Source organism: Silene latifolia, chromosome 6 (assembly GCF_048544455.1).
Source record: "Silene latifolia isolate original U9 population chromosome 6, ASM4854445v1, whole genome shotgun sequence".
Classification (NCBI taxonomy): domain Eukaryota; kingdom Viridiplantae; phylum Streptophyta; class Magnoliopsida; order Caryophyllales; family Caryophyllaceae; genus Silene; species Silene latifolia.
Window position 1 is genome coordinate 93,562,966 of NC_133531.1, and position 12,768 is coordinate 93,575,733.

The window sequence follows — 12,768 nt, forward strand, 5'->3', positions numbered from 1 at the left end:
CCTTCATGTGACATTGAATCTTTTTATTTATAAACCTTGAGACATTATGTATGAGAAACAATTTTAAGTTTATACTCTCAAACTGGCATACAGTGATAATTTGATGAAAGTTTACATTTTGGCCTATTTTATGTTTTTGTAACAGCCTTTTTTTTATGTATTATAGCAGCTTCATTTATGTTTCAGACTTTCAGCTATTTATGTTTTAAATTAGTAAGTCATGGGCAAGCCCGCCAATTAGTAATGGGCGGATATGGACAACTATAATAGGCCCGCTATAGCGGGCACGGACATGAAAATTAAGCCCGTCGGACACATTTTTACAGGTTAGGCCCGGCCCATGTCCGGCCCAAGCCCGCAAACGATCAGCTCTAAACATGGTGAGCATGGTTGCGGCGCTGAATACGAACATCCCGTCTGGGGTGTCCTTTTCCAAGGCGTTCACCTCGTCATCAATAGGTAGGATGAGGTGTGAGCAATTCAAGGTTGGCTCGTCATCAGAGATGGCATAGATTCCCAAGGGGTTTGTCTTCTTATTTGGTTTTGTTGGCGGAGGTAAAAGTAATTCCCCTTTCTCAATCATATCTTGAATGACGTGCTTCAGCTTAAAGCAAGCTTCCGTGTTATGACCTTTACCCTGGTGGTATTGGCATTCCAAAAACGGGTTTTCTTAGCCTCGGACGGTCCCGGAGTGAGTCCAATCGGCTGTAGTTTCCCTTAGTCCATGAGTCTTTTTAGGGCACTGGCATAGGTTGTTCCCAAATTTGTGAATACCCTTTCAGGACGCTTAGTTTTTTTGTGGTTGGTTCGAGGAGGTTGGCCTCATCAATTTTGTTTGTTTGACCATAGGGGCGAGATCCAGTTGATGTAGATCCCTGATAGCCTCTACCGGTGGTTTTGGCTAGAACGCCCTTGCGGAGGTTATCTTCAATGCGGGTTCCGAGGATTTGTAAGTCCTGGAATGTTTTGATGTTTTGATACCTCAGTAGGTTGGCATAAACTGGACGGAGCTTGTTGGCAAAATTCTCCACCAGAGTTGATTCACTCGGCTTACTGACCAATTGAGTGCTTACCCTCCTCCAACGGGTTAAGAATTCCGTGAACCCTTCTTTGTCATTCTGAGTCAGGACCTCAAGAGTGCGGGTGTTGGCTTGGATTTCAACGTTGTTGGCGTACTGTTTATCAAATTCGACGGCGACTTCATCTCAGGTGGTAATGCTCTTGGGGTCGAGGGAATAGTACCATTGGCGGAGAATTGGTTACAGAGATGATGGAAAGATCCAGGTGAAGAGTTCTTGCTTGACCCCCTTGATGGACATGTAATCCTTAAAGGCCCTAATGTGATTGAGTGGGTCCTCTACTCCCTTAAACTTGGGTACTTCAGTCAGGGTAAAGTTGTCGGGTAGTTGATCCCCAACGGGTTCGAATCTTCGATTGTTCTCAAGGTGGATGTTTTTACCACGGGCTAAGAGTTGCTTTTCCAAGAGCTTGAGCCTTTTCTTAGTTTCAGTCAAAGGCGAAGCGTTGTGTTCTCTGGTTTCCTTGTTTTCCAAGGTGTCGATACGGGTCTCGACATGGTCCAGGGGGACCTTGAGAGCTGTGAGCAGGCTGGCTAGCTGAGCAGTCGTGACATCTCTGTTGTCATCGTTGTTTTTCGATGAAGCTGAAGATGGGGCCATGGCTCTGAGGCAGAAAATGGCTTACGTTACATCCCAATCCGACACGGTTTAATGACTAAGCGCAGACAACACAAAAGATGGAAAGACACTTTTGACCCAACAAGACGAGGGCAACCGTGTGTGGTGCCTCGGTGCTGACTCGATTTATGGTGTGACGATGTTGACCGCACTTTGACTCGCGTTCAACGTATGTGCGTGACGCCGTTGAATGAGTCTCGAGGTGAGATGACTCATAAGTAAAGACCCATAAATGCGTTTGCTTTGACTCGATAGACATGAGGTGGAATCGGAATGGTGGACTTTACATTTTCGAAAATAGGGATTTTCAAAAAGATCCATTTGTCGTTTTATGGACGGCTTTCGAAGAATAGCGATCCTCAAAAGTCAATCAGTTGAAAAGTTGTCTTAAGTTTATTTTCAAAAGACGGTTTGAGTTCGAGTTGCGGCGGCTCTGAAAACAATGTGCTATTTTCGAAGACGGTTTTTAAAATCCAAAATCGGGTGTTTTGAAAATCGAGTTTCGAAAGGTTTGAAAAGGTTGTGGTCCCGGGGACGGTGTATGGTCCTCGGGATTTGAAAAGCCTCGAAAAATGGTGTGTGTCAATTTCGGGTTTTGAAAGAGCCATTGTGTCGGGCGAGACGGCTTAAAATCCATGTCTTGACGCGACGATTATAACGGCGTAAAAAGGTGTTTCTGAAATGGTTGTAGAAAACCGGATTTGAAAATCGTCATTACGACGGCCTAAAAAGGCGTGCTTTTTGAAATGGTTGTAGAAAACCGGGTTTGAAAATCGTCATTACGACGACCTAAAAAGGCGTGCATTTTGAAATGGTTGTAGAACACCGGGTTTGAAAATAGTCACGACGACGGCCTAAAAAGGCGTGCTTTTTGAAATGGTTGTAGAAAACCGAGTTTAAAAATTGTCATTACGACGCCCTAAAAAGGTGCGCAACGGTCGGCGAAAGACCGAGGTTTGAAATGACCATTATAACGGCACAAAAGGGTGTTTTTGAAAGTTTGAAATGACACTGAAGGACTTATGATCACATACCACATAAGCACTCACAGTTTCATTATATTATGCATAATGCTGACACAGGTTATGGCTTAAAAGGGTGGGTTACACACCAAGTGATCAAACCCCAATTTTCGAGCGGTATACTAATCCAAACAAAATGTGTAAGGAGGGTGCCCTAGCCTCGTGCACAAAGGAAATGAAAGCTCTTTGAAGAAATAGAAATGTGTAGCATCAACGGTATGCTTGACTCACTTGGGATTCGAAACGCGTGGATGAGAAAACTCACGCCGACGGGACGAGCCAATTGGTCGATAAAGGTTAGGTTGTGGGTCCGGACAAGGAACCTGACTTATGACCGTAATATCAATTAATGCTTTCCAACCAAGACCTCATTCGAGTCTCACCATCTAGGGATCACACATACACCAGTGTCCTAGTTTTTCACCGCGGAGTCGTCAATCTGTGGATATAGGCCACCCGTACGCCAAGCCAATCTGTGGACATGCGGCAGTCTGAAAGCCACGCTCGGTGGCGTAAAAATGCTTTCAACCGGATCGCTTTAGATCGGTCGGTTTCGTCTCGACAAGGGTCTCGAAATGATGTAAGAGATGTTCGGAGTCGCCACCAAGCATTTGTGGGATGCTTGGAACCCGTTCGAATCCACTTTATACCTAGGTCAACCAAGGCAAAAAGCGGTGTTTGACATAGGTACTAAAGATAAGGAGTCGTCCCTCTTTAGCATCCTATCTCTAGAATGACTCTCGTTCGCCCTGTATAAGGTCGTCCACTATCCAAAGTTTCTGAGTAAGAGGTGAAGGTACGTATTGATGTCGAGTTGGATTTAGTATTGATTGCATGCAAGACGGAAATTAAACATCCATTTACCGAGTTAGGTTTATGGTGCATAACGTGATCCATTTGTCTTAGAAAGGCGTATTTCAAATACAAAGTAAAGGGGGCAGGCTTGTCATCTGATCCGTCATGTATTCGGGTTAACCGAAGTCGGGATCGTCCTAGACAAGTGTTGGAAAGAAAGCAGAAATTGCATCAGGCGGCCTATTGAGGCGCAAGCCATCAGGCGATGCAAAAGGATCTGTCCTGGTTTGAAAACTGGAAATCAGTTGGCCTGTTTAGGCACGAGGCAGTAGACGATCCAAAGGGACGTCTTCTTACTGTTGAAAAAGTTTTTAAAACGGTTTGTAAGAGAATATTTGAACCCGTCTTTGTTTGAAGAGGACGTTTAGACCGCTTTTATGCCAATATGAAGAACGGGACTTGATCAATCATCATTGCATTAATGATATTCGATGTCGGGTTCGGTTTTGCCAGCTTGACATGAATAGTTATGAAAAATGGTTATGAACTAATTGTATTAAGTACATTATTTTGTGATTAGTCAATGTTTATCATCGTACTCGGGTTTAAACCGACATGGTATGTGGAACCAAGGATGATTATGCATATATGACTAATAAGGTTGTTTTTGAAATGTAAAGAAATGAATAAAAGGTTTTAAAATACCTTTTAAAATATAATTAACCAAATACTATCACCGAAACACGGATTAAACCGTCATGGTATGAAGAACCAAGGGTGAAAATGATTTATGGTTAAAAAGTTTATCATAAAAATGATTTGAAACGGTAAAAACCGGTTGTAAAGTGAAATGAGAAATGGAAAGAATGAACTCAAACACGTTTGAGTTTTGACTTGGACACCCCAGTGAGGCGTGAAGTACCTAGTGGTGACTAGGGCCTTCTGTTTCCGGTCAAAACTCGGTTTTGGCTCATTCGATCCGTATTTTGGACCATGTTATGCATGTTTTAGCATGTTAAGGTCATAAAAACAGATAAAAAGACATGAAAGAAGAGGATTAATTACACCCTCATACTTACATGGTAGGTTGAAGACGAGAAATCGACGAAAGTGTAAAAACTTGTTAGGTCGGAAAACTCGGTTGAAAACCATTTTAGCAATGTAAAGAGTGTTTTGTTTAGTTTAGTGAGTGTGTAGTTGGCCGAGATGGTCGGTCAAGTGATTTAATGCACGATGACGGTACCAAACAATGTGTATGGCTTTTATTTCCGATCGGTAGGTCGCAAATACTTCTCGGTTTGTGACTTGGGAAGTCGAGTCTAGAATTTTAAGGGAGAAATGAGAGTGCGGACACTCGCGTACCTCAAATGGTGGAATTTGAGGGGTATTTATAGAAGATTGAGTGGTTGTGTGCGTTTTGAGAGACGTGGCCGCATGGGCTAGCGCTACTCGAAGAGGCGCGAGCCATTTCACGGGTCTTTGAGCTGTCTTGTCATTATCACACATTTGAAATCATGATTTGTTTTATCCAAGGTTTTGGATGGTATGATTGTTGCACTTGACCATTCAAGTATACCGGGTATACTTAACATGGAAGCTTTGTGATGTTTGTTTTTGTGTTTGACTCGTCGTTGGAGTCGGAATTTGAATTTTGAGTCGGTTTTTGGCCCGGTGTCGGTATTGACTCTAGTTAGTGTCATTACGACCTCGTCGTCGTGCATAAAACACTCCAGGTACTTTTGAAAATTTTTGTTTCGAAATCGTTTTGAGTTTTCCGACATATAGTTATACAAAACTGTCGATTAAAACATATCGATTCCTAAGCATGTTGTAGTCCGATAATCATCGAGTGTTTGTTGGGGAATCAATAGATACTGTATATCTGCACCCATAGTTGTTTAAAGAGGCAAGAACTATAATATCCCGTATTTTAAGGTTTGGTAAATGGTTAGTCAACGGTGAAAATGTCAAAATGTACTTTATAAATTATATTTATTAATTATTGAGATTATATCATGATACGGGAATAAAAAATAAAATATTGAATGAATCGGGATGGTCTTTGAGCTAGGCTTATAACTCGTGTAAAACGGGTAAATAAAATACAACAAAAGATTATTAATAATACACATATTATATAAATGGGTAAGTTTCCTAACAATTTCCGTATTGTCTTACCTTACCACTCTATATACTATACCCATCTTATTCATTAGCTTTTATTCACATATAATTCACAAACCTGGCACATAGGGGTGAGGGTACGTATTAAGAAGCTCTTAATTTGAACACCTAATCTCGCTCGTCTCGATAGCGGCCTCTACTAATGATCAGGGAAGCTATTTATACTCGATATGTTGTCAGTTGTATGCATGCAATACAACATCCACATTTTAAACCTAGCATGTGATTATTAACTAAGTCGATGAACACACAATTTAGCACTCAATTGGGTCGAGGTTGAAATTAGATTAATTACATGTGAATATGCCAAGTAAGTAAATCATACAAGAACGATAAACAAATACAATAGATAAATTACAATTGATTACAACGAATTAAATTGAATTCACGTCATAAATATGCTCAAAGAGTAAGGATTTGAAAAGAAAAAGAATAAAAGAAATAAAAAGAAATTAAGATATGAAAATATGTCGAATTATAGGGTGATAATACGAATAATAGTTGATTAGAAACTTAATTAGAAACCTACGTCAAAACGAAAACGAGAACGAGTTCAGAGATAGAAGCCAGCCCAGAACAGGCGCTGCAACTGGTGCGTTCTCTGGAAGAGGCGCATTACCTGTTGCAGCTGTTATTGAGCTGAGTTCTGACTGTGAAAGTCAAACCCGTGGTTAGTTATGGTTCGTCGATTATTTTACGTTGATTATTGATATGCAACTCGAATAGAAGTGATTTAGTCAGATCATATACACTAATATCGTCATAAAGTGAAAAAGAACGATTTTAAACGAAATATTATGGCGGTTTACATGAATTACGATGTCGGGATTGATTTTATATACAAAACTCGAGTTAAGGTGATTAAAACGAAATCAAGATAGAACGAAGTCTGAAAAATAAATATTTAAAGTGAAAGCAAACTGAAAATAATGTACAAAAGACGAATTCAAGGGACTTGATATGGATAAATCGAGCCTCTTAAATCCGGGTTTGAATAAATGACGAAACCCGCGAATATTGATTATAAGGGATTTAAGTCGAGAATTTATTGAAAAGGATTTATAAAAAAACTAAATTAGAGAATTGTTAGACGAAATAAGAAGAAAAAGAAAGAAAGAAACAAAAGACGAGAGAGCAGAAACCCGAGGAAGAAGAAGAAGTGCAGCAACTGAAAGCAGCATCTGGAAGAGGTGCAGCAGATGCTGCGGCCTTTCCAGAAAGCGCATCAGTTGGTGCGATTCTTCCCCACGTCGTTTCTCTGCTGTTTTTGTCAAAAGAGTTTAAAAAGATGATTTTGAAAGACGGTTTGAGCATACTAATGATATAAATTCTTACCTATGTCATATGTAGAAAAATAAAGTAAAAAAAATTGAGATTTACACCCTCAAACTTACATGTTTGACGAAACGAGATTGACTAAGTTGTCGTTTAGTGATTGCTCGACTCGATGTACGAATGAAGGTGCCCTTAAAAAGGATTTAAAATAGATTGATTAGGTGTAGTTGGTCAAATTGGTCGGTCTATGCAACATGACTGGTACTCAGAATGATCTGAGCTTACGTGGTCTCGTATAGCAAGCACGTAGGCGTCGAAAAGCAAGAGCGCAGTCTTAGAATGCAAAGGGAGAAAAGAAGGGCAGACACTCGCGTGAGAAATATGTGAGGCGAAGGCCTCTATTTATACTATTTACGAGGTAGGGTTTAGGAAAGGAATATGGAACGAAATAATATGGATAGCCCCTTCTCCAAGCAAGCGCGTAGATGCGGAGCTTGCTTCACGAAAAAGCCACTTTTGGAAGAGGCGCAACATATGCTGCGTCCTCCCTTGAGTGGTTTCCTCCTGCGCAAGAAAGCGCGTCTGACAGTCTGTCGTATTTTAGGCATAACTTTCTCTACAAGACTCAGATTAAGGTGATTTTGGTAGTGCTTCAAAGATAAGAGGAAGATCTAGAATTTTTTGGTAAATAGGCCAGACCCAAAAAAAGTCGTTATCACCTCGTAAAATGGATCTAAAGGTCGAGTTGTCATTTTGGCTAAATGAAATGCACATTTTGTAATGTAAACTTAAGTTTAGCTTGAAGAAGTGACATGGGATTCAAAATGAGATATACTCCTAACATTTTATGACATCCTAACCTTAGGTAGACAAGCGCATTACTTTTTGACTCGGGATTGACGGTTTTAGAAAATGGAAACGTTTTTTTGACCCGGACTCCAAATGTACTCTAATTAATGTCAAAACGACCGTAATGACACCTAGATGACAACCAAGGGGTAGATACAAGTGTACGAGTTACCTTTTATTAACGGATTTACAAAACGTCATAAAATCTGATACGAATAGAGCAGCGGAATTAAGGACGTTTTGGACAGTACTGAGGACTGTTCGTACTAGGTACGCGTAGACCTGGAATTGCTTGATAAAGACAACAAGAACTATTAAAATAGCGGACTGTTTTTGGCGAACCGAACGTACTAGGTACGACCCGTTCTGGTTTTTGTGAATAAAAGGGATAGTGTTTGAACAAGCAAGACCTATTACTTGATCAAGGTGAGTGAGACCAAGACCTATTGATCTACAACTCGAAAGTTTAATCGAAATCGCGTTTCAACCAAACCAGTTTTGTTTCTAAGCAAGAAACGATTTTAACACAAGTGTTTTTTCTGAAATTTCTGGATGATTATTCATAAGTTTGAAGGCATTATATAGCCCCCAAAGCAGCCGTGTAAAAGGCTAGCAAAGTGAAGAGTTGATCATTTACTCTTCACTTAATTACAATCATTAAAACTACTAGTTCATTGAACTTAGACAAACAACAATTTAAGCTAACATTTTATTGTGAACATAATCTAAAAAATGTAAGATAAAAAGTAAGGCTTGGACCGTCCTCCTTGGGATGCGTGCCTATCATCAGCTCCCTTGTTCCATAATTAGTAAATTCACGAAGAAGGATAATTGTAGCTCCTAGGCTGAAAATTACGAGCTAACATCAGACCTTCCCCTTGAGTGTTCATAACCAACTCGTCCAGCCCATCAACTAACTCCGAGTCATTAGCTTGATTCGCATCATCCCCTCCCCCTTGAAAAGGAATTGACCTCAATTCAGCTAGGCCATCGTCATCCAAGTAAGGAGAGAGATCACCAACATTGAAAGTGGCGTGAATACCATAATCACCGGGAAGTTCAACCTTGTAAGCATTGTTGTTGACTCTATCCATGATTTTGTAAGGACCCTCGATCCTAGGCATGAGCTTATTCTTGCGTTTGCTCGGGAATCTTTCTTTCCTAAAATGCACCCAAACCAAGTCTCCAATCCCGAACACCCTCCGCTTCCTATTTCTGTTGGACTTGTGTTGATAGGCAGCTTGCACGGTTTCAATTTTGGTCCGGACTTGCTCATGGGGTTTCAACATTGCTTTCCACTTTGATACGACGTCATTATGTACCATTTCATCCTTTTGCTTTTGGAGTTCTTTTGTTTCTTCGGGATTACAATGATAGGCAGCCTTATTCGGGAGAGATGAGCCTTGAATAAGGTCAATTTGATGTTCAACGCCCCGAATAGGAGGCAAACCAATCGGCAAATCATCGGGTAATACATCACTCAACTCAACAAGGAGTTTATCAATTCGGCCATGCTCCTGCAAAACAACATTAGAACTCGAATTTTCTTTAGCAACAAGTAAGAAAGCTCGCTCACCACCATCAATAACACGCTCCACATCCCGTTCTCCAATTAATAACGACATACCAGCCTTGGGAATCGTGTTAGTAGCAGCAACACGGTTGTTTTGAGGTGATAGAGGCTTGAGCACAATTCGTTTCCCCTTATACCTCAATTCATACTCATTACACCGTCCCCGATGCAATACATCCCGATCAAATTGCCAAAGCCGACCCAACAAGATATGACAAGCATCCATGGGTATGACGTCACACAAAATCTCATCAACATACGAACCCATTGTTAAATTCACACAGGCCTGTTTAGTGACTTTGACACTACTACTGTTATCTAGCCAATGCAACTCATAAGGACGAGGATGTTTTGTGGTCTTAAGACTCAATTTAGATACCATTTTAGTAGAGACAACGTTAGTACAACTCCCTCCATCGATAATTAGACTCACCCATCTATCATTCACCTTACAATTAGTATGAAACAGTTGGTTTCGCTGTCCCGACTCAATTGGTTTAGAATCAACTTTCAAAGTTCGCAAAACCAAGCTAGTATTGACATTAGGTGCCTCATAACTCTCTACTTCTTCTTCCCCTTCCTCATTATCATTAGAAATCAGAAACTCATCCATTTGTTCCTCCTCGGCCAACAATTCATCCCGACACTCTAAGGCTTCTATTAAGGTCACAACTCGTTGATTAGGACACGCACTTTGATAATGACCGAATCCTTGACACTTAAAGCATCGAACCTTAGCCAAACTAGTCTCTTTTCCCGGGGTTTTAGAGGACTGACCAGCGGTGTTTTTAGGGCTGCTAGTCGAAGTATGAGACACGGCCTGGTTATTAGGAGTACCAACAAATTTAGACTCGGGTTTAGACCATGATTTTGGCTCACTCGATTCTGAACTCGACCCTCCCCCATGTTTAGGCTTCCCTTGTGACTCTACTTTCAGACAAAGACCAACAAGAGTATCAAAATCAGAATATTGGTATAACTCAACCGTGCTAGCAATGTTATAATTTAAACCACGCAAAAATCGAGCAATTTTTTGTTCCTCTATTTCCTCCAATTCACCCATAATAGCAAGATTCTGAAATTCATCTAAATACTCGCTAACACTCAATTTGCCTTGTCTAAAATCAGCGATTTTGCGATAAGTAGACAGCCTATGGGTCGATGGTACATACCTTTTCCGTAGTTTGCGTTTTAGGGACACCCAAGAATCAATTTTCTCCTTGCCTTCTCGGACCCTCTTAGCCTTCATCGCCTCATACCACAGCGATGCTCCTTTGCTCAATTTCAGAATTGCAAACCTACACCTCTTATCATCATCCAAGTGTTTGAAATCGAACAAACGATCGATTTTCCGTTCCCACTCCAAATAGGCCTCGGGATCAGCCCCTCCAACGAACTCAGGAAGATCACTCGCTTTGAATGCATCAACAATTCGTTCTCCTCTTCTAGGTTGCCAACGCTCATCAGTTTCACGAGCATGTTTCAAGGCATCCCGTAATTGATGAATGAATTCTGGACTGTTGAAATCCACCGACATAGCTAAACAAGGATCAAGAGCCGAAGCTCTGATACCACAAATGATACGAATAGAGCAGCGGAATTAAGGACGTTTTGGACAGTACTGAGGACTGTTCGTACTAGGTACGCGCAGACCTGGAATTGCTTGATAAAGACAACAAGAACTATTAAAATAGCGGACTGTTTTTGGCGAACCGAACGTACTAGGTACGACCCGTTCTGGTTTTTGTGAATAAAAGGGATAGTGTTTGAACAAGCAAGACCTATTACTTGATCAAGGTGAGTGAGACCAAGACCTATTGATCTACAACTCGAAAGTTTAATCGAAATCGCGTTTCAACCAAACCAGTTTTGTTTCTAAGCAAGAAACGATTTTAACACAAGTGTTTTTTCTGAAATTTCTGGATGATTATTCATAAGTTTGAAGGCATTATATAGCCCCCAAAACAGCCGTGTAAAAGGCTAGCAAAGTGAAGAGTTGATCATTTACTCTTCACTTAATTACAATCATTAAAACTACTAGTTCATTGAACTTAGACAAACAACAATTTAAGCTAACATTTTATTGTGAACATAATCTAAAAAATGTAAGATAAAAAGTAAGGCTTGGACCGTCCTTCTTGGGATGCGTGCCTATCATCAGCTCCCTTGTTCCATAATTAGTAAATTCACGAAGAAGGATAATTGTAGCTCCTAGGCTGAAAATTACGAGCTAACATCAGACCTTCCCCTTGAGCGTTCATAACCAACTCGTCCAGCCCATCAACTAACTCCGAGTCATTAGCTTGATTCGCATCAAAATCGCGACATATGCTAAACATGCGGCACAATCATCACTGGGTGTTTGGCGGGAGGTGTAGAAACGAGGTGTCTACACTAGGTCTAATCTGGGTCTTACTTAGTCTAGCGTACAACTACTCTTTACTCCCGCGTAGTCTCTTATCAAGTCCAATGGTCCTCTCACTCATCTCGAGGTTCTTTTATAGGTCCTAAAAAATATTCGGGTATTATAAAAATACACTCAGGCGCCTAGCTCATACGTCATCCTGTCTGGGGAAAATTGATGGGGCACGTCTAGTCGACCCTACCCGCATGCCAATCTGCGGGTCAAACACTAGCCAAGTCAAAAAGTAAGGTGCACATCCTCCCACATAAAATATCTTCCCTGGATTCCTTCCAAGAGAAGACACTTACTTTGGGACTAAGTTCCTTGTATGGAAAGACAACGAAAAAGAATCATTCCATCAACAACCACACAACAACTACTTTATCTCTCTAGAAATAAGACTACCTTAAGCAACTAAGAGAGAGAACTGAGACCGAGCCTCACGCCAAAGGTCTCGGATAATATCTGAGGTTACCTGACTGACTTGGGCGTCAGAGATGGCCCCCTCGGGACACCCCGAGGCCCTGTGTGTTACGTATGTAGGGACCGTTCGAAGGTAGAGGTAGAGAGACATTCATCCAACAAACATTCGAAAGGAGCGTGTTGACTGGCAACGCCGAGCGACTTGATTGTTTTCAACCCGAACCACCTATATTTTGTAGCCACTAAACTTTCTCTCCTATTTTTTCCTCATTTTTTGTGTCCAACAAATCAAATGATGACATTTGTTATCAAATGGGTAAAGTTTATCGAAAGAGATCATCCTAATTTCTCTATTACTTTTTTAATTTTAATTAACATGATCCACCTCTCTCATGACCTGGATCATAATTTTGGATGAGAGCGGTTTGGGCCTGTTAGTTTCGCTGATAAGAGATGAACTAAATTAAACTGAACTGAATAAAGTTGAGTTGAATGAATGGAATTGTAGTTAAAAGTTAATTTGTGAAAAGATTAACTGTTTTGAAT